Raw genomic sequence first — 19,990 nt, forward strand, 5'->3', positions numbered from 1 at the left:
ATGTGAAGAGCTGATTCATTGCAAAACACCCTGATGCTGGGCAGGATTGAAGGCAGGAGGAGAAGGGGACAACAAAGGATGAGATGGTTTGATGGCATCACTGATTCAATCAACATGAGTTTGAACAAGCTCTGGGAGTTGGTGATGGAAAGGGAAGCCTGGAGTGCTACAATCCATAGGGTCACAAAGAGCTGGACATGACTGAGCGATTGAACTGAATGAACTGAAACTACACAAGAGAAACGAAAACATATGACCTTGTAAAGGTTTTTTACATGAAAGATCACAGAAATTACATTTGTAATAGCCCAAAACAATGCATATACCCATCTGCTGGTGAATGTATTAAAAAAAAATGTGGTTATACCTACAATGAAATCAGATCAGATCAGATCAGTCGCTCAGTCGTGTCCGACTCTTTGCGACCCCATGAATTGCAGCACGCCAGGCTTCCCTGTCCATCACCAACTCCCGGAGTTCACTCAGACTCATGTCCATCGAGTCAATGATGACATCTAGCCATCTCATACTCTGTCATCCCCTTCTCCTCTTGCCCCCAATCCCTCCCAGCATCAGAGTCTTTTCCAATGAGTCAAGTCTTCGCATGAGGTGGCCAAAGTACTGGACGTTCAGCTTTAGTATCACTCCTTCCAAAGAAATCCCAGGGCTGATCTCCTTCAGAATGGACTGGATGGATCTCCTTGTAGTCCAAGGGACTCTCAAGAGTCTTCTCCAACACCACAGTTCAAAAGCATCAATTCTTCAGCACTCAGCCTTCTTCACAGTCCAACTCTCACATCCACACATGACCACTGGAAAAACCATAGCCTTGACTAGATGGACCTTTGTTGGCAAGGTAATGTCTCTGCTTTTGAATATGCTATCTAGGTTGGTCATAACTTTCCTTCCAAGGAGTAAGCGTCTTTTAATTTCATGGCTGCAGTCACTATCTGTAGCGATCTTGGAGCCCAGAAAAATAAAGTCTGACACTGTTTCCACTTTTTCCATCTATTTCCCATGAAGTGATGGGACCGGATGCCATGATCTTCGTTTTCTGAATGTTGAGGTTTAAGCCAACTTTTTCACTCTCCTCTTTCACTTTCATCAAGAGGCTTTTTAGTTCCTCTTTACTTTCTGCCATAAGGGTAGTGTCATCTGCATATCTGAGGTTATTGATATTTCTCCAGGCAATCTTGATTCCAGCTTGTGCTTCTTCCAGCCCAGTGTTTCTCATGATGTACTCTGTATATAAGTTAAATAAGCAGGATGACAATATACAGCCTTGATGTACTCCTTTTCCTATTTGGAATCAGTCTGTTGTTCCATGTCCAGTTCTAACTGTTGCTTCCTGACCTGCATACAAATTTCTCAAGAGGCAGGTCAGGTGGTCTGGTATTCCCATCTCTTTCAGAATTTTCCACAGTTTATTGTGATCCACACAGTCAAAGGCTTTGGCATAGTCAGAAAAGTAGAAATCGTTGTTTTTCTGGAACGCTCTTGCTTTTTCCATGATCCAGTGGATGATGGCAATTTGATCTCTGGTTCCTCTTCCTTTTCTAAAACCAGCTTGAACATCAGGAAGCTCACGGTTCACATATTGCTGAAGCCTAGCTTGGAGAATTTTGAGCATTACTTTACTAGCGTGTGAGATGAGTGCAATTGTGTGGTAGTTTGAGCATTCTTTGGCACTGCCTTTCTTTGGGATTAGAATGAAAACTGACCTTTTCCAGTCCTGTGGCCACTGCTGAGTTTGCCAAATTTGCTGGCATATTGAGTGCAACACTTTCACAGTATCATCTTTCAGGATTTGGAATAGCTCAACTGGAATTCCATCACTTCCACTAGCTTTGTTCGTAGTGATGCTTTCTAAGGCCCACTTGACTTCACATTCCAGGATGTCTGGCTCTAGGTGAGTGATCACACTATTGTGATTATCTGGGTCGTGAAGATCTTTTTTGTACAGTTCTTCTGTGCATTCTTGCCATCTCTTCTTAATATCTTCTGCTTCTGTTAGGTCCATACCATTTCTGTCCTTTATCGAGCCCATCTTTGCATGAAATGTTCCTTTGGTCTCTCTGATTTTCTTGAAGAGATCCCTAGTCTTTCCCATTCTACTGTTTTCCTCTATTTCTTTACATTGATCGCTGAGGAAGGCTTTCTTATCACTTCTTGCTCTTCTTTGGAACTTTGCATTCAGATGCTTATATCTTTCCTTTTCTCCTTTGCTTTTGGCTTCTCTTCTTTTCACAGCTATTTGTAAGGCCTCCCCAGACAGCCATTTTGCTTTTTTGCATTTCTTTTCCATGGGGATGGCCTTGATCCCTGTCTCCTTTACAATGTCACGAACCTCATTCCATAGCTCATCAGGCACTCTATCTATCAGATGTAGGCCCTTAAATCTATTTCTCACTTCCACTGTATAATCATAAGGAATTTGATTTAGGTCATACCTGAATGGTCTAGTGGTTTCCCCTACTTTCTTCAATTTAAGTCTGAATTTGGCAATAAGGAGTTCCTGATCTGAGCCACAGTCAGCTCCTGGTCTTGTTTTTGCTGACTGTATAGAGCGTCTCCATCTTTGGCTGCAAAAAATATAATCCATTTGATTTCAGTGTTGACCATCTGGTAATGTCTATGTATAGAGTCTTCTCTTGTCTTGTTGGAAGAGTGTGTTTGTTATGACCAGTGCATTTTCTTGGCAAAACTCTATTAGTCTTTGCCCTGCTTCATTCTATATTCCAAGACCAAATTTGCCTGTTACCCCAGATGTTTCTTGACTTCCTACTTTTGCATTCCAGTCCCCTATAATGAAAAGGACATCTTTTTTGGGTGTTAGTTCTAAAAGGTCTTGTAGGTCTTCATAGAACCGTTCAACTTCAGCTTCTTCAGTGTTACTGGTTGGGGCATAGACTTGAATTACTGTGATATTGAATGGTTTGCCTTGGAAACAAACAGAGATCATCCTGTCGTTTTTGAGATTGCATCCAAGTACTGCATTTCGGACTCTTTTGTTGACCATGATGTCCACTCCATTTCTTCTGAGGGATTCCTGCCCGCAGTAGTAGATATTATGGTCATCTGAGTTAAATTCACCCATTCCAGTCCATTTCAGTTCGCTGATTCCTAGAATGTCGGCATTCACTCTTGCCATCTCTTGTTTGACCACTTCCAATTTGCCTTGATTCACGGACCTGACATTCCAGGTTCCTATGCAATATTGCTCTTTACAGCATCGGACCTTGCTTCTGTCACCAGTCACATCCACAGCTGGGTATTCTTTTTGCTTTGGCTCCGTCCCTTCATTCTTTCTAGAGTTATTTCTCCACTGATCTCCAGTAGCATATTGGGCCCGTACTGACCTGGGGAGTTTCTCTTTCCGTATCCTATCATTTTGCCTTTTCATACTGTTCATGGGGTTCTCAAGGCAAGAATACAGAAGTGGTTTGCCATTCCCTTCTCCAGTGGACCACATTCTGTCAGATCTCTCCACCATGACCCGCCCATCTTGGGTTGCCCCACGGGCATGGCTTAGATTCATTGAGTTAGACAAGGCTGTGGTCCTAGTGTGATTAGATTGACTAGTTTTCTGTGAGTAGGATTTCAGAGTGTTTGCCCTCTGATGCCCTCTTGCAACACCTACTGTCTTACTTGGGTTTCTCTTACCTTGGGCATGGGGTATCTCTTCACGGCTGCTCCAGCAAAGCGCAGCCATTGCTCCTTACCTTGGACGAGGGGTATCTCCTCACCGCCACCCTTCCTGACCTTCAGTGTGGGATAGCTCCTCTAGGCCCTCCTGCGAATGAGTGAAATGCTGATACATGCTGCAACATGGATGAACTTTTAAAGTAATATGCTGAATGAAAGAAGCCAGCTGCAAAAGACCACGTTATGTATGATTTTATTTACGTAAAAGGGTTTTCCTCATGACTCAGCAATAAAGAATCCGCTTGTAACACAGGAGACACTGGTTCAGTCCCTGGGTCAAGAAGATCCCTTGAGAGAGTAAATGACAACCCATTCCAGTATTCTTGTTGGGAAAATCACATGGATAGAGGAGCCTGGCAGGCTAATGGTCACAGGGTCTCAAAGAGTCCAATAGCACTGAGCAGGCATGCATGAGCATATTTATGTGAAATACCCAGAAAACCCAAATCTTTAGAGATAGTAAGTATATTAGCATTTTTCTGAGACTAGAGTTGGAAATAGGAAGTGACAGCAGTGGCTAACAAGTATGTTTTTGGAATAATAGAATACACTGAAGTTATAGCACAGAAATGTTTACACAAACAAACAACAAAGAGTAATAAAAATCATTGCTTTGTGCTCTTAAAGCAAGTGAATATATGGTACATATGTGATAATTCAATAAACTTTTTTAGTAGGTTCTTTGGTAAATAACTGTAACTATCACATATAATTTCTCAAGTCAAAGATAATAATGCTAAATAAAGAGTTACATGGACACATATTCCCCTACTTTGTCTCCCATTTCATAGCATCTTCTCTCAATTATTTGGAGAATACTGTGTATCAGTCACCATAGGAAACTGAAATTAAGAACTGTAGTCCTATGTTCTGACCTATTCTAAGCAATAGGAACAAATCCATTTTAAGCATTAAAATACTCAAATTTTGTATTCTAGATTATTTTTCTCATAGATGTTAGGTATATTTCCAAGTAACTTGAGAACTGCTACCTTCAATTTAAGGTGCTTTTTTTAATTCTTAGAATTCTGCACCTAATTCTAGTAAGCAACGTGATCTAATATTAACTTTTTGTTGAATTTTTGCTACTCTCTCAAAAATACATCTTGTATAATGTATTATAATATGGCTTACATCAAAAGGCATAATGTTAACATCCAACCTTGTTGTTTATTCAAGTCAATCTACTTATACATACAAATCTGATATTTACCTCTTAAAATATTTAACAGGCGTAAGTGCCCATAAATCAGTTATGACAATCATTGTTAAAGCAATCAATAGTAAGGAATATGCATTAATTCAAATGATATTGATAGGCTCATGAACCAGCATCAGTCTTCTGTGAAGTAAGAAAAATGAGACATCTTCCAAAAAATCAATATTTTCCTTTTTATGTCATTCATTTGAAGATTATCAATAATACATTACTTTTTTACCTGATGTGTCAAGGTTCTAATTTTTAAATACAGGTATCTTTACGTTTCAGTGTAAAATTATAATCTACAGGGGACTGAAAGGCTAAAATCTTTTAATAGAAATATTTTGAGGTTTAATTATTGCTTAAAAACACATGTGTATATATATTTACACAGACATATATATATATATATATACACTTATACATATACTGTTGATGTATTTTTGTGTGCAGTAGCATAATAAAACTCTGTTTTACTAAAATGTGCCTTCATTTCATTCTAAAGGTAGATTGCATGAAAGAAATAACAGAAATATCAACACCCATCTTTTTTTAGCTCCTGTGAACTGATATGTTACACAGGTATGTACTTAGGTAAAAATACAAAATGAGAAATTACAACACCCATTCATCAAAAAAAGAAACATTTTAATTGGTTATAGGTGGAAAATATCCACTTGACAGTCAGTTTCTCACTTTTCATGTAAGTGCTTTGCTGCTTGGATGCCTAATCTTGTTTAGTGTAGGAAAAGTAATTTGACATGAAAGTACCTAGATGGCTGCCGAAAATTAATTGCCAATTAAAAAAGAAAAATGTTTGTGCTACTCTATAAACAAGCCAACATATAAACCTTTCAGTCTTGTTGCTTTATTTATGTCTTTATAGATCTGGTTTCAAGCTATTTGCATACAATTTACAAATTCATATTATAATTCTCCAGTATATTTATGATTTTATAGTTGTATATATTTTATCTCCATGAGAAATATTTATTTCTGTATGCTTCTGTTGCTTATTATTTAACAAAAACATCACATTGCATTTGATAGTTTATGTATCTTCTTTAGAATAAGACATTTTTATTTGTAAAGGGGAAAGAAAATATTTTACCACCACAAAGAGGCACAAATGAGTACATTAGAGTATGCATGCACAACACACCACTCACTCACCATGCACACTCATGCGCACGCGTACACACACACACACACACACAAAGCACAGAAACTCAATCTTAGAAAAATGCTCTTTACCCTTCAGCTCTATTCTGGTCTCCAAAATATTGAGGCTAACAATTTTTTAGAGATAAAAGGAAATGCTTTTTCATATGAAGGAAACTTTATTTGAGAAGTTAATGGATTCTGATAACTTTCAGTACTTGAGTCATTATAAATTATTGATCATTTGGAAATCTAAATCCTCAAAAAAGAACATCCTTCAGATTCTTAGCTCTCTTGTCTAAAAGGATAATCTGGCACTGAAGATAAAATGTGGAGCCACATAATAAGAGAACATCAAATGAAGAGAGCAAAATACCAATGTTTTAAAAATGTTAGATGGGAAACCAGTAAAATGTTTATGTGTATTTTTATATTTATATATGAAAGATGGATAAATATTAAAGAAATAAAGGTACTTGAGCCTAGATATGAGTCAGTTAGGTGATCTCAGCAGTATATAATATGAATGTTACATAAATTTAAAAGACAAGGCTCAATCCAGTTTTCTACAACATTGAGTTATGTGATGCACAGGAGTTCAAATTCTGTGCAACCAATTTGCTGCACTGACTTCAGAAGTCCAACTCTATCCTTGCTTGGTAAAGAATTGAAATTTCACTTTTTAAATAATCATCAAATACCATTTTATATTTGTATCATAGTTTTGTAGGACTGTGTATGTCATTAACACTATCCTACTTACTATCTGGCACATTCTCAAACTTCCTATCTTGAAATTTCAGCAGATTTTGCTGGCTATGTAAAATTACCAGTGAGATGAAAGGGGTCATTTATTCCAGATCAAATATTCATCAAAACTATCACACTGCATCAGAGGTGGAGGATGGATGATGAAAAGAAGATACTTGTTACATTTCTGGCATCTGTCCTGGCTTTTTCTTCCCTAATAAGGTTATAGAGGTTGTGATGACTATGGTAGCTCTAATAATTCTGACTAAGGAAATGATGGCTTTGGTGCTTAAATGAGAGATGGAAGAAGTATGGGAGTTCATGGCTATGGTAGAGCTGCTTGTGTATGTTCAGATTTTCATAGTGGTCATATTGTACACATGAGAGGATACATGTTCATTCAACTGAAAATGGTATTGTTAATTTCTTCTTAGCACTAAGTCCAATACTAGTTCATACTGATATTGGAGTGGATGGCAAAACAAGAGGAAAAGCAGATGTAAACTTAATGACACATGAAGTAGCAGTGGCTAGCCATGTCTAAAGATAAGAATAACACACAGCATTAATACACTGAACTTTTCTTGAATTATAGCCCTGGAAGTGCCTTTGGAATGTGAGGATCTGAAATGGGGTGCTATGGAAGAGATGGAATGGATAAAATGGGAGATGAATGATCTGTTGGGAGAATGGGAATGTGGAATGATTTATAGTGGAGATATGGTATTCCTGATGGCTTAGGTGGCAGTTCAGGAAGTAGAGGTTACTATAGGCAACATAACGGAAATGAGGTGGATGATCTGTGATGTATCAAAGTATAACCACCAGCATACAGAGTTCTGACCACAGTATCTGATATAGTAAGCTTTCTTCCAGATTTAATTTCTTTTGTGTTTTAGGAAGTTTATAATGACTGAAGGAATATGTTCTCAAAATATTGCTTGATAAAGCAGCAGATTGTGATGAAATGATGTTTTCTGTTTGTTTTATTTGTTGCGTTTCTTGGTGGTGTTCTTGTTCAGTCACTAAGTCAGGTCCAACTCTTTGCAACCTCATGAACTGCAGCACGTCAGGTTTCTCTGTCCTTCATCATCTCCTGGAGCTTGCTCAAATTCATGTCCACTGAGTCAGTGATGCCATTCAACGATCTCATCCTCTATTGCTCCCTTCTTCTCTTGCCTTCAATCTTTCCCAGCATCAGGGTCTTTTCCAGTGAGTCAGCTCTTCACATCAGGTGGCCAAAGTATTAGAGCTTAAGCTTCAACATCACTCCTTCCAATGAATATTCAGGGTTTATTTCCTTTAGAATGGACTGGTTGGATCTCCTTGCAGTCCAAGGGACTCTCAAGAGTCTTCTCCAGCACCACAATTTGAAAGCATCAATTCTCTGGCACTCAGGTTTCTTTACAGTCCAACTCTCACATCCATACATTACTACTGGAAAAACCATAGCTTTAAACTTATGGACCTTGTTGGTAAAATGATGTCTCTGCATTTTAATACACTGTCTAGGTTTTTCATAGCTTTTCTTCCAAGGAGCAAGTGTCTTTTAATTTCATGGCTGCAGTCACCATCCACAGTGATTTGGGAGACCTAGAAGATAAAATCTGTCACTATTTCCACTTTTTTCCCATCTATTTGCCATGAAGTTATGTGAATACCATGATGTTAGCTTTTTGAATATTGAGTGAGTTTTAAGCCAATTTTTTCACTCTCTTCTTTTGCCCTTATCTAGAGGCTTTTTGGAGAAGGCAATGGCACCCCACTCCAGTACTCTTGCCTGGAAAATCCCATGGGCTGAGGAGCCTGGTGGGCTGCAGTCCATGGGGTCGCTAAGAGTCAGACATGACTGAGTGACTTCCCTTTCACTTTTCACTTTCATGCATTGGAGGAGGAAATGGCAACCCACTCCAGTGTTCTTGCCTGGAGAATCCCAGGAAGGGGGAGCCTGGTGTGCTGCCGTCTATGGGGTCGCACAGGGTCGGACACGACTGAAGCGACTTAGCAGCAGCAGCAGCAGCAGCAGAGGCTTTTTAGTTCCTCTTAACTTTCTGCCATTAAAGTGGTATCATCTGCAAATTTGAGGTTGTTGATATTTCTCCTGGCAATCTTAACTTCAGTTTATGAGTCATCCAACCCAGCATTTTGCTTGAGGTACTCTGCATATAATTTAAATAAGCTGGGTGACAATATACAGCCTTGACATACTCCTTTCCTGATTTGGAACCAGTCTGTTGTTCCATATCCGATTCTAACTTTTGCTTCTTGTCCTGCATACAGGTTTCTCAGGAGACAGATAAGGTTGTCTGTTGAGAGTAAAATATTATATTGAAGAAATAAAATAAGCATGTGGTATGATCTGCATTAGGAGAAGGCAATGGCACCCCACTCCAGTACTCTTGCCAGGAAAATCCCATGGATGGAAGAGCCTGGTAGGCTGCAGTCCATAGGGTCTCAAGGAGTCAGACACGATTGAGGGACTTCACTTTCACTTTTCACTTTCCTGCATTGGAGAAGGAAATGGCAACCCACTCTAGTATTCTTGCCTGGAGAATCCCAAGGACGGGGGAGCCTGGTGGGCTGCCGTCTATGGGGTCGCACAGAGTCGGACACGACTGAAGCAACTTAGCAGCATCAGGAGTAGCAGCATGATCTGCATTATTTCTAAACTGAACTATTGCAAAAGTAGTCAAGAATATAACCTTAATATTTAGTATTTATTGATTTTCTAATCATATGTTCTATACTGTGAAAGGTGTCTTTACCTAGATGGCCTCATTACTTTCCTGCAAGGTAGATAGCAATATTTCTAGTAATATGAAAAATAATGCAATAAGTCCTCTCTAAATAAAACATTACTTTGCTTTTGTATTCATGGGTCTCCAGAACAGTTTCTTATTCTATATCTCTAGTTTTAGTTACTGCAATTTTAAAAACATATTTGAAAATTATGCTGCAGATGAAATAATTGCTTATCATTCCTTAAGTCTCAGTAGAATTCCAATAGTCAATTTCACTTAAAAATTAGAAGTAGGTAAATAAAAACTAATGTCTTCATTATAGTACCATATATTAATAAATTGTCACTATATGGTATAAAATACATTATATATTATCAGATAATGCAAAATTACATATATTACATGTGCTGTGCTGTGCTTAGTTGCTCAGCTGTGTCTGACTCTTTGGGACCCCAGGGACAGTAGCCTGCCAGGCTCCTCTGTCCATGGGGATTCTCCTGGCAAGAATACTAGAGTGGGTTGCCATTTTCTCCTCCAGGGGATCTTCCCAATCCAGGAATCAAACCCAGGTTTCCTGCATTGCCAGCGGATTCTTTACTGTCTGAGCCATGTGGGAAGCCCAATATATGGTATAAAATATATTATATATTATCAAATAATGCAACATTACATGCATTTTCAAACCAAAGAAACTTCAAATTGTTTTCCACCTTTAGTTAGCATTTTCTAGATAGATGAAGAGTTGGACATGGTTGATTGTTCACAAGACCTCTGCTTTCAGCCAGATGGAGTTGTGTGTTCCAGTTGCAGGATGTATGATGTCCCAGCTCTATGACTTCGTATCTGTGCAATGGCACCTGTATTTACACAACCATGTCTGTAGCACTCACTGAGAATAGTTTCTCATCCATAGTGTTCTTTAAATATTAGCTGAATGAATGAATGCATGGATGGAAAATGATTATGTTCCTTACTAGACTAAGATTCTTGGATGGAAGAGAAGAGCTTCTTGTAATGCTAACAGTTTTTCTGCATATCGAGGATTCAGTTGGAACTTGGCATATCAGGCATCATGTAAGTATATATACACAAGCACACATTCACAGAGAAACACCTAGGTTTTTGTCTCTTTCACTCTGTTCATTTTTTTTTGCTTTTAGTACTATTTCTAACATATGTTAAAAGAGAATATTTGTTAAAAGGCTGCACGTTATCTTACTCCCTGTATACGGTTTATCAACCACTAACAGAATTACCATCCAAGTAAGAAGCCTATTGTACATTTGTTTGACCTCACTGTGCCCTGAAGAATAGATATTTGAGGATGCTGATTGATCTAAATGTAAAATAAGCTCATCGTCAATTTGAATTTATCTAGAATAATTTTCACATACTTGGCATTTAACAAAATTATGATATACATTAAATCTTGATGAAATACACATTCTCAGTCTTTTCACAAGAGCACATGTAAAAGAAAGAAGTCTGTAATTAATACTTAAAACTTTTATCTACATCTTGAATCTATTACCACATACTGTGCGTTCATGTGAGAATCACTAAAATTCTTTCATTCTGCTTCTGCTGTTGAACTTGTAGAATATAATATTTCACCTACCAATGTATCTGTTTTGTTGTGAGGAAGAAATGAAATTGTGTATGGCAAAATGTCTTGTGAATTATAAAGCACAATGTCCATATGCTATTCTGTTACTTGGTGGTTTCTGTCTAGGCATGTTCCAGACAGAAAGCTTGTTGTCAATTGTTCTAATAAATTTGAAAAGTTGAGCTTCCGACCAAAGATAGACATCTTTGCATTTAGTCTTTCTAACTATTGACATAATGACTAATGTAGCAATGTGAGAAAATTTTCCCTTTTTCATTAAATCCAAAATTTTTCATCCCATATAGAAGAGAGAAACTTTCTCCAAATATGTTCTACAATTCCTACCCATTATTATGCTAGATTAGTTAGCATAGATTCATACTAGCAATCAATTGATCACATGCTCATAAGAGCATGCTCAAATAGGTGTGCTTATATTTGCTGCTGTTCTGTATTTGTTCAAGATTTCTCCTATGAATGAAAATACAACAACAAACTGTCACATATATTTTAAATAAATTTTTTAAAACAAAAAAATTACTGTTGTGAAGATGGAAGATATTTTTAAGATGCTTACTTCTTAGTTCATTAGAGTAATGCATATACTGGAAACTCAACTTTCTTCGAAAAATTAGAAACTTAAAAATATATAGATGACAATGCTCCATTTTTTAAAATAGCTTTGTGTTTGTACTGTTTCCTGTAATTTTTTACTGTTTTATAATTGATTCTGATGACTCAGTATCAAATACAGATTTTGCGTGTGTGTGCATGTGTGTTATCTGAAAATTATAAATTTACATAAAACACATTATTTCAACTTTACTATTACAAATTTCCTTTTGTAAAGATTTTTTTCCCCACTTGTGTGCTGTGCTGTGCTTAGTTGCTCAGTTGTGTCCAACTCTTTGCGACCCCGTGGATGTAGCTCACCAGGCTCCTCTGTCCATGGGGAATCTCCAGGCAAGAATACTGGAGTGGGTTGCCATGCCCTCCTCTAGGAGATCTTCCCAACCCTGGGATCAAAACCAGATCTCCCACATTGGAGGCAGATTCTTGACCACCTGAGCCACCAAGGAAGCTCAGAAAAACTTTTAAAAGTTTTTTCTTTTTTTCCACTAAGATGGATTTGGAGAATGAACCATAATACCAAAAGGAATAAACATGTTAAACACACAAAATATGTCATAGGTAACTAAAAATGACACGTTAAATTTTACTTCATAAAGCACAGTAACTTTATTTAGATGTATCAATAATATATTTAAGCCACCATACCTTTTGAAAAGCTGTTGGCCTGAGGTAGCAGCAGACATTTAAATATTTCAAGCACTTTGGTATTTCTCAGGTATCAACCATTAATGAGTGGCTGGATATTTTACATACACTATTTTAACCATCTGAAAGTAGATATTACAATTCAATTTAGAACATTAATACTATCTTTTCCTACTAAATAAACCATAGGTGTACCCTACACTTCTGACACTAATGTAATCATTATTAGGTTGCAATTCTTATCTAAGACAGTTATATAGATAAAGTAAGCCCTAAGTAACATTAAATCGGCCAATTTGACATCCCTCACAGTAATGACCCTTACATGGCTGTTTTGTTGTAGAATACAGCATAATTAAGTAATAGCAGGTGGGACCTTACTGACATTAGTTATTTACAAGTCTCTTATCCTTACTTTATCTGAGCTCTTTAGGTCATAGATAATGAATATATATTAACCTATTGCAAATTCTCAAGATATATGTATATATGTACCTACATATATATCTTAATATATATAAATATCCATAGATTCCAGCCTATCACAAAAGATACTTTACAATAAAATTATTTCAAAAATTGAAATCCTTTATGTAACCACAAATAGCTTTGTTCAGAGACATTTTTCTTAAACTGTTATTTGAAAATTAGAGTTTTATCTATGGAGAGAGTGGTTTTCTGGGAAAAAAAAAGAATTTTCTCATTAAGGAACGTGTCCCATACTCAACATTAGAAAAAACATATTTCTTTCCTTCAGTTATTCAGTTCAGTTCAGTTGCTCATTCGTGTCTGACTCTTTGCGACCCCATGAATCGCAGCATGCCAGGCCTCCCTGTCCATCACCATCTCCCGGAGTTCACCCAGACTCACGTCCATCCAGTCGGTGATGCCATCCAGCCATCTCATCCTCTGAGGTCCCCTTCTCCTCTTGCCCCCAATCCCTCCCAGCATCAGAGTCTTTTCCAGTGAGTCAACTCTTCGCATGAGGTGGCCAAAGTATTGGAGTTTCAGCTTTAGCATCATTCCTTCCAAAGAATACCCAGAGCTGATCTCCTTTAGAATGGACTGGTTGGATCTCCTTGCAGTCCAAGGGACTCTCAAGAGTCTTCTCCAACACCACAGTTCAAAAGCATCAATTCTTTGGTGCTCAGCTTTCTTCACAGTCCAACTCTCACATCCATACATGACCACTGGAAAAACCATAGCCTTGACTAGATGGACCTTTGTTGGCAAAGTAATGTCTCTGCTTTTCAATATGCTATCTAGGTTGGTCATAACTTTTCTTCCAAAGAGTAAACATCTTTTAATTTCATGGCTGCAGTCACCATCTGCAGTGATTTTGGAACCCCCCCAAAATAAAGTCTGACACTGTTTCCACTGTTTCCCCATCTATTTCCCATGTAGTGATGCTTTCCTTATCAGTTTAAAATTTGATCCTTCATTGTTCTTTATATGTAAAATGGAGATAAATGATATACTTTTCCTGATTATTTTATAATATTCTTGTGATAAAACTTAAAAAATAAAGAGGTTATGAAGACCATTTAGAAACAAAATATTTCTACTATAAACTGGAAGATCAGAAGATTTTCATTGTAGAACATAAAGCAATCACCCAGGAACTAGATTAGCAATTTAAAGAGCATCATTTTAATAGATATTGTTAGTAAATTTCCTCTTTTAATTAAGAGGTCTCGAGGTTGGTCTTTAGTTTCCCTCTTTAGGGAGCTACAATTCAGACACAGGTTTTATTTCTCATATAATATGCATATGACTGAAGTGAAGTGAAATGTCACACAGTATTTCAAGTAAAGACCTAGATTTGAGCACTGAAAGTCACACCCAGTTTTTAAGAAACACTTCTGGAAAATTCCTATGAAGCAAAGCAGGAGCTAATTCTTGTGAAAACTCAGGAATCTGCACATAGGTAAATATTTTGGATGTCCAGTGGTCTGAGGCATAACAGAATATTCTTCCTAAGAACAGCTCTAAAATCTCAGTGATCTATCAGACACACATTTCTTTCTTGCACCCACTCTCTGTTTCAGGTTGCAGATCAAGCTCAGATCAGTTCTGTGTATCTTTCATTTCAGGATTGAAGAAACAATTATCACTTAGGATGGTTTTATTTTTCATGGTGCAGAGCAGGATAGCTTGTGAGCTTACTGTGGTGTCTTCAGGACAGAAGAACAAGATAAGCTCAAAGGGCCCTAGAACACAAAACAGAAAGCACCAGAACTTTATCACCCTTGCTGCATGCTGCAACTGTTACAGAATTTTTGGAGCCCTCCTGGGTAGCTGGCCTGTCCATTTCCCATCTCATATAAGGAAAGCTTTTTGTCCTGTTCTCCTTCCCCCTATAAGTTAGACAGTATACATACCTCACCCAATCAGCAAATGACTCGCAATATTTCTATCCCATTCCTTTGATCCCCAGCTATAAAAACAGGCAAATGACCCATGTTAGGGTCAGCTTGTTGCAGCAAAAACAAGCTGCAACAGAAATGAGTAAACAGCCTTTGGCAAAGAAACGGCCAAACAGGCCTACAAAAGTTAAATAAATGACTTTCTTTAGCTTTTACTACCAACAAACACTTGTAGCCAGACTTATCCTTCGTGAAGCTAATTACGCTCTGAAACCATACAGATTATACTCTGCACCTGGCATACTTTTCCCCCTATACTCTATTGTAACATTCTGCATTTCAGAAAGAAGGTCATGGGACGATAACTTCAGGGACACAAAACCCGGTTGCTGAGTTGTCTGATGCCAGCTGTGGCCATTTTGAAACTTTGCAAGAGAAAAAGAAGAAAAAAAAAAAAAAAAAGCAAGACCTTCAAGAGGATAAAAAACCTCTCCCTATTCCTGAGAATGAGGGGCACAGTTCTTGAGGCACTAACTGTGTTTCCATTTTGCCTGGCAAAAATAATAAAGTCGTTCTTTTCTATTCCCTCCAAACTCTGTCTCCATATTTATATTTGGCACTGGTGGGCAGGAAGCTGAGATTTTGGCAACAAGTGTTACCTGACTATCAGGATGCAGGCCCATTCTCTGCCAGTGAACCCCACTCCAATAAACTTTATACTGGGTATTCTTTTCCAACCCACACATAGACCGTGACACTTACCTTCTGCTGGACAAAACAAGTTATGTAGCCAAACCCAAAGTCAGAGAACCTGGCAATTATACTGCTCCTGCTGTGAATTTTGGCAAGGGGAAAGGTAAAGAAAGAATGCTAAATATTGCTGTAGTTTCACCGTCTGCTCAAAGGTGAAAGACAAGCTGGTGCCCTTGTATACTCCTAAGAACAAAAAAGGGCTTCCCCAGCAGCACTAGTGGTAAAAAACCGCCTGCCAATGCAGAAGACTCAAGAGATGTGTGTTCAGTCCCTGGGTTGGGAAGATCCCCTGGAAGAGGGCATGGCAATCCACTCTGGTACTCTTGCCTGGAGAATCCATGGACAGGGGAGCCTGGTGAGCTACCGTTCATGGGGTCTCAAAGTGTTGATGCAATTGACCATACTGGCAAGGACAAAGAAGAAGTCAAAATTCTTCTGATAAACCTTTTAGGATCTTAGAGGCAACATACATTACAACTGATGCTTTTACTTTAAAACAATCTGAAACTGCCATCATTCGGAGGGGTCATTGTTGGGAGACAATTCTCTGTGCATCTTTTGGATTTCTTCACATCACAAAAGCAAGGTGCTTACATCTCTTTGTCCAGAATGATTTTTTAAAGGATTTTTGTATAGCAAACAGTGTTGAAAGTTAGAGATATCTCTCAAATACATCTTATATTAACTTAAAATATCTTATGTTTTATTACTTTTCAGGATTATATACATCCAATTAAGCCTGTTGATTATGTTGTTCTTCTAGATGTTTTTGTCTGATTGACCTACCAACTACTGAGGGAGAGAGTAAAATTATGCATTCTGATGATATGTATGTCTATTTTTCCTTGTAAACTGTAATATCTTCCTGTTGAAATAAAAGATTTTGCTATTTCATGACTTGCTTTATAATAATGCTATTTTTATTAGCCTTGTTGTTTCTTCTTGTTCTTGGATAATACTATGCCCAAATTTCTGTAGCAAATGCTAACAAATTGACTCGTCCGGTTTTCTAAGTTTCTGTTGTTGGAAAGTGGTATAAAACAAACACTGCAGATGGCTTACAAAACCTCAGGCAGATATTTCTTTTCTAACTTAGGTCACAACAGTGACTATATAATTCAGAAGTCTGAAGTTGCATTAATAGTTTCTTTATTCCCCAAATTTTGGAAATGATAGAGCTTATAGCTCCTTTGCAAATCAATTCAGAGACTTTGTTCTGATAGTCATTCCTGGATTATATATTATATCATCTAACAGCTTAAAGTGCCTAATTCCCTCTGTTAAATTTCTTTTAAAACTATCTAGAGTAGATTCTGTCACTGAAACTTACAAAGTAACTGGTAAGACCACTCTAGTGAGTGGAATCCGGGCTTGATGCCTCGTTGGTCTTGACGGCAGTATATTAATTTATTTCCAAATAGGATGCCAGTAATTGGTACATAAAAAATTGCAAGTAAGTTGCCTAAATTATCCTTCTTTATCCTTCTTGTCAGACCAGATGCATACTGACATACCAAGGCACTAAGAGCGAGGAAGATAGTAAGACCATGAGAGTGAATGACTGTTTCAAACACTGGAAAGTTTAAAGCTGCTATTCAGATAGATTTTAAGTCTCAAGCTCTTAAAGAAAGAAGAAATTTTCTATGACTGCCCTAAAAGACAATCAAATACTCTGAGTTAAGCAATTATAGCATATTCAGAGAGCCTTCCAGTATCTTATATACTAATTACAGCACATATCAGAAAAGAACTGGAGACTGATATAGAGCATATTTATATTTTAAAGGATTTATTTGATTCAATTTACACTCAAACTCCCATTCCCACTAAGCTTCACTTGAAGCAGAATCAGGCCTTGCTCACAGATGCTGGAGGGGAATTAGATCATGTCTACTACCTGTTTGCTGTTTGGAGACCCTTCACCAGAGTCAGATTTCAGCATGCCATGTCCAAGGGGACTAAACATTTACACATCATAGAAATGTAAGATTATGCTAATACAAATTGGCCGAATTTTTTGAAACATTCTATGAAAGTAGTTTATAAAATGGAAGACAAAACAAATAAACAAACAAAAAACACAAGTACATAGATTTGCGTTGGTTGAATTTATTGATGTGAATATATACCAGATCTTCATGCTGTTCAACAACAATATAAAGTGAACTCTATATATGTCACTTTAATTTTCTAGTAGCCACATAAAAAATAAAAAACAATGAATTCTAGCATTATGTTTTATTTATCAAATATATACAAAATACTATCATTTCCAAAAGGAATCAATATAAAATATTACACATGTATTTTACTTTGTTTTTACTACCTCTTCAAAATTCAGTATGATTTTCCATTTATAGTGTATCTCAATTAAGATGATCAGTTTTCATCAGAATTACTTGATTTGTTTAATATAGTAAAAATTGCAATTAAAAACGCAGAGTCATATCCCCCAAGATTTTCCAAATATACTTAAAATTTTCAAATAACAAAATCAAATACAAAAACATTATTTTTCATGAGTATTTACATCAATTTTAACAAAGCTGGTTTATCATTATTGTAACAGTTGTTTGACTTTGAAGCAAAAGCATGTAATTGAAATGATGTCTATATAGGTTAAATAAATCATTTTATATCCATATAACATCATTATTTATTTGTACAATGAAAAGTTTTAATTTCAGTATAAATATCTGTACCAGCCTACCTAAGATACAAATAAGCTCTTCCTTTTCTTGGAGCTTTAAATTTAGCTTGTTCATGAGCAGTATGATATTGAAAAACATAAATCACACTGCCCTTTTTTCTTCGATCATTGAGTATATGGAAAGCATTCCTTTCATTCTAAGAAGATCATGAGTTGTAATGAATAGTATAATAAATCACAGTACATTCTAATAGCTTTTAAAAGCTCTATTTTTTTCTTCCCCTTTGTTTTCTTTTCCCTAAAGGAAAAAGAAGAAAAAAAAAAGTTTAGATTTGTAGTGCTTGGAAAATGCCTCCATATATTCTTACAACTTTATTTTTATTTTAAAATAAAGTTTTAAAATTAATAAAATAAATTCCTATTTTTAAATTTGCAGTGATAATTTTAAGAGTTGTCATGTGAACTCTTTTCCTCAAGTGAAGGGGAAAAAATGAGGTAGAGGATAATCAAGCTATATCAAAATGAAGAGATGGCTCAGTCAAAAACTAATATTACAAGCAACAACTTCTATAAATCTTCAAAATTCTAGCATTTCTTATTTGGAGAGTTGGCATTAATCTAAAAGTCCCAAATCAATCCTTGTATATTAAAAAGAGGCAAAGGGAAGACCTAATGAGTTTAAACTCATAACCACAGAGATAATAGAATGGGAAAGACTAGAGATCTCTGCAAGAAAATTAGAGAAACAAAGGGAATATTTCATGCAAAGATGGGCACAATAAAGGACAGAAATGGTATGGACCTAACAGAAGCAGAAGATATTAAAAAGAGGTAGCAAGAATACACAAGAGAACTATACAAAAAGATCTTCATCACCCAGATAATCACGATGGTGTGATCACTCACCTAGAGCCAGACATCCTGGAATGTGAAGTCAAGTGGGCCTTAGGAAACATCACTATGAACAAAGCTAGTGGAGGTGATGGCATTCCAGTTGAATGATTTCAAATCCTAAATGATGCTGTGAAAGTGCTGCACTCAATATGCCAGCAAATTTGGAAAACTCAGCAGTGGCCACAGGACTGGAAGAGGTCAGTTTTCATTTCAATCACAAAGAAAGGTAATGCTGAAGAATGCTCAAACTACCGCACAATTGCGGTCATCTCACATGCTACCAAAATAATGCTCAAAATTCTCCAAGCCAGGCTCAAACAGTACATGAGCTGTGAACTTCCAGATGTTCAAGCTGGTTTTAGAAAAGGTAAGGAACCAGAGATCAAATTGGCAACATCCGTTGGATCATCAAAAAAGCAAGAGAGTTTTAGAAAAACATCTATTGCAGGTTTATTGACTATGCCAAAGCCTATCATTGTGTGGATCACCACAAACTGGAAAATTCTTCAAGAAATGGGACTACCAGACCACCTGACCCACCTCTTGAGAAATCTGTATGCAGGTCAGGAAGCAACAGTTAGAACTGGACATGGAACAACAGACTGGTTCCATATAGGAAATGGGGTATGTCAAGGCTGTATACTGTCACCCTGCTTATTTAACTTATATTCAGAGTACATCATGAGAAACGCTGGGCTGGATGAAGCACAAGCTGGAATCAAGATTGCCAGGAGAAATGTCAATAACCTCAGATATGCAGATGACACCACAATTATGGCAGAAAGTGAAGAACTAAAGAGCCTCTTGATGAAAGTGAAAGAGGAGAGTGAAAAATTTGGCTTAAAGCTCAACATTCAGAAAAAGAAGATCATAGCATCTGGTCCC

At 37.1% G+C, this 19,990-nt stretch overlaps 1 pseudogene; it reads left to right on the plus strand.

Annotated features, from left to right (window-relative positions):
• LOC132346708 (heterogeneous nuclear ribonucleoprotein H3-like) overlaps positions 1-7,710 on the plus strand; it is a 185,806-nt pseudogene extending 178,096 nt beyond the window's left edge.
• The last annotated feature ends 12,280 nt before the right edge of the window (positions 7,711-19,990 follow it).

The sequence above is a fragment of the Bos taurus genome, chromosome 12 (assembly GCF_002263795.3).
Source record: "Bos taurus isolate L1 Dominette 01449 registration number 42190680 breed Hereford chromosome 12, ARS-UCD2.0, whole genome shotgun sequence".
NCBI classification, from domain to species: Eukaryota; Metazoa; Chordata; class Mammalia; order Artiodactyla; family Bovidae; genus Bos; species Bos taurus.